The sequence below is a fragment of the Pteronotus mesoamericanus genome, unplaced genomic scaffold (genome assembly GCF_021234165.1).
Source record: "Pteronotus mesoamericanus isolate MK-2021 breed Mesoamerican mustached bat unplaced genomic scaffold, CSHL_Meso_final scaffold_54, whole genome shotgun sequence".
Lineage (NCBI taxonomy): Eukaryota > Metazoa > Chordata > Mammalia > Chiroptera > Mormoopidae > Pteronotus > Pteronotus mesoamericanus.
This window is the reverse complement of record NW_026555321.1, coordinates 78,912,452-78,915,987: the sequence shown is the minus strand read 5'-3', so window position 1 is coordinate 78,915,987 and position 3,536 is coordinate 78,912,452.

Below are 3,536 nucleotides of genomic sequence, written 5' to 3'. Positions count from 1 at the left end.
ATAAGGAGGGCACCAAAAATACTATCATCAAGATAAATCTTATTTCATTTCAATATTTTTAGAAATCAAAATTAATGCAAACGAACAAGACAATGAATGTTCCAGTGTGATTATATGAACAGGTGAATCCTTGGGGCCCCTACAACGGGCTGACACCTCATGGTCCCTGGGAACCCTAACTTAAGCCTGCAGAGAATGGCAGGAAATTGTCCACATGACTGAGGTTAATTCTTTTCACCTATTTGGTGGGGATGGGGGGGCTCGAGATAGAAATTAAATGCATTTATTAAAAAATAAACCTGTATAATGTTTCTCACACACGTTAGTGTGTGAACTAAGGTATAAAGTCATCACATTGTACAATACTATTTTGCCAATATAGAGTTTAATGTAATTGTTGCTATTTTTCTCACCTGAATACACCAGCTAGGAGAGTAGGACTCTGTAGGTTGCATGCACTGCTGTCTAGTCTTAGAGTACTTGCTTTTCAATGATAAGAAGAAATAAAGGACTCTGTGAGGTGGTGGTTTAGACTCTTCTACATAGAAGAGACAGCAAGCTTCCAGTTCACATTTTAAAGAAATAAATAATGTCTAATATTAATGTATGTCTTTTGTGCATTTACCATAATAATAGTAATAATGGCATTTGTTATAATTTATTCAATGAGACAAGTTGATATAGACTGAATATTGTGTTACCCCCAAATTCATATGTTGAAGCCCCAATGTGATATTTAGAGATAGGGGCCTTCAAGAGGTAATTAGGTTATGAGTGTGTGAGGACACAATGAGAAGGTGACAGCCAAAAAGCCAGGAAGCAGGATCTCACTAGTCATAGGATCTGCTGGCACCTTTTGAGCATGGATTTCCCAGTTTTCAGAACTATGAGAAATAAGCTAAATATTTATTGTTTAAGTCATCCAGTTTATGTTCTTCCATTATAGCAGCCTGAACTGATGCAAGAATTTAGAAAATTATGAATTGTCTTGAATGAGTAAGGCACCTATAACATATTAATATTATTAGCAAAGTGTATCCTCTAGTGAGTTCCAAGTTTATCAACATTGAGACCTGTGATAAGTTAGTGTACAGGTGCAAAAAACTTTAGCTCCAAGAGAAGTGGATGCATCTTTGGGAACGCTATGACAATTGTGCAAAGGAGGTAGTAATTTAACATGTTTGAAAAATAGTGATGGGGTTGGGGCAAAGGGTATTTGAGCTGGGAAGTAATGAATGGGATTAGGAAGATTTAGTCAGTCTGCTCTGTCTAGTCATGTTAAACTAAATACCCTGAGGCATGGTGTAAGTTCCAGAAAATGTCAACAGATGCAAAAACAAGGTATACTGCTCACACTTGCTATTTTTTTCTATTTTGGCCTAGTAGTCTTCCTGACTGTATTTCCAAAATCTCAGTTGGGGCTGAAACTTCCAGCAGTCTCATCAGTCATCAGATTTCATGATCTGCGGGTTTATAAGGAGTTTGGAGCACACAGCCGCTGGTTGCATTGTAAAGCAGTGACTCAGTGAAAGCTTAAATTTTACATGTCATTGTGGAGGAAGATGGAATTGTCTATCTGCCTTGTGGGAATATGGAAAGCTTTAATGAGATGAGCTCTTTGAAAGAAAGATTGCTATATAAATATAAATCAGGTCTGGGATAATCGTTTTAGCAGTTAAACAGCAACCAGTAAATTAGTGTGACATTATAACTGTCTATAGCAGTTTCCTAAGTCTGTAGTGTCAGGATTTTTTCTATAACTGGATACCATGTGCATGACGATGACCAAATAGTTTTAAAATTGAGGTCAAACTTATTTTTAATGTTGCCGTCATGAGATATTTTAAAAATCATATACAAGTAGGAAAAATAGTATAATGAACCTTGTATACGCAGAACCAAGCTTCAACAACCAGTTACTCAATTCTGTTTCTGCCATACCCTTGTCCATTTCTACCCTCACATGCCTCTTTCCTCTATATTCTTTTGAAGTAAATTCCAGACATTATATTTTTGATCCGTAGATAATTAAGGGTATATTTCTCAAAGAAGGGCACCTTTAAAAAATCATAACTATAGCCCTGGCTCACATGGCTCAGTTGGTTGGAATGTCGTCTTGTAAACTGAAAGGTTGCAGGTTTGATTCTGGGTCAGGGAACATACCTAGGCTGTAGGTTTGGTCCTTTGGCTGGGGTGCATATGAGAGGCAACCAATTGATATATTTTTTTCTCTCTCTCTGTCTCCTTCCCTTCTCCTCTAAGTGTGTACTCAGGTGAGGATTAAAAAATTCATAATCAGCCCTGACTGGTGTGGCTCAGGGGATTGAGTGCCGGCCTGCAAACAAAAGGGCTGCCAGTTCAATTCCCAGTCAGGGCACATGCCTGGGTTGTGGGCCCGGTCCCCAGTAGAGGTGCACAAGAGGCAACCACACATTGATGTTTCTTTCCTCTTTCTCCTTTCCTTCCCCTCTCTCTAAAAAAAAATAAATAAAAATCTTTAAAAATAAAAGTAATTCATAATCATAATAGCATTATCAACCTTAAAAATAAACAATAATTTCATTATGTTAGATACTATCAAGAAATTGATCAGTGTTCAAATACTCATAGTTTCTGCAGTCTATTTAAACTTAAATCCAGAAAAGTCTATATGTTGCAATTGGTTGATATGCCTTATAAACTTCTTTATTGTATAGATATTTACTTCTTTTCTTTTTCCCTCACAATTTACTTGCTGCTAATACTTCATTTGTGCTATAGAGATTCCCTTAGCCTGAATTTTGCTAATTGCATGCTCAAGTAAAGATACTTCTCTGTCTTCCATACTTATAATTACTCAGCTATTCCTCTACTCCCCTAAAAGAATCCTTCCTAGGTGGTGTTATGTTCTTTCATCAGGTGGAACAATGAATTTTTATTAGTATAACTATTAATTCATGGATTTAAATATTTTTTACATTTCAATCTGTTTTAATCACCATTGTTATCATCATCATCATTACCATCAAGTCTTAAACTGGACTTTTTGTAAGTGCTTTTGAGTACCTTATACATGACCTCAATTGTCCTTCATAGCTTCCTTGCCCTCTGGTGGAAGGCTATTCCAGCTTCACATGTGTATTTGGATTCTAGAGGTGATCACTGCTCCTAACTTGTTCATTGTTGCTATGCCATTTTATTGAGCGTAATGACAAAGATAAAATGTTTCTTGAGTTTGTATTCTTATTTTTCAATTCAAAGTTAGAACTAAAGGTTTTTATTCATCCTCACTGATGTCAAATGCCTATTTCTCTGTTACTATGCTAAGAATATCCATTTCCAATGAGACTAATGCAGTAACACATTTGTTTTTCCCACAATACATGTAGAACTGTTTCAGAAAAATAACTTTATCACCAACCATATGATTATTGGAAATGGCTGCAAATTTTGTTTGGCCAATTTTTTATCTTCAGGCTATATCTCTCTAAGGATACATAGTCAAATTACTGTTTGCAAAGTCTTTTGAAATAATATCTCTGTGTGTGATTATGTCA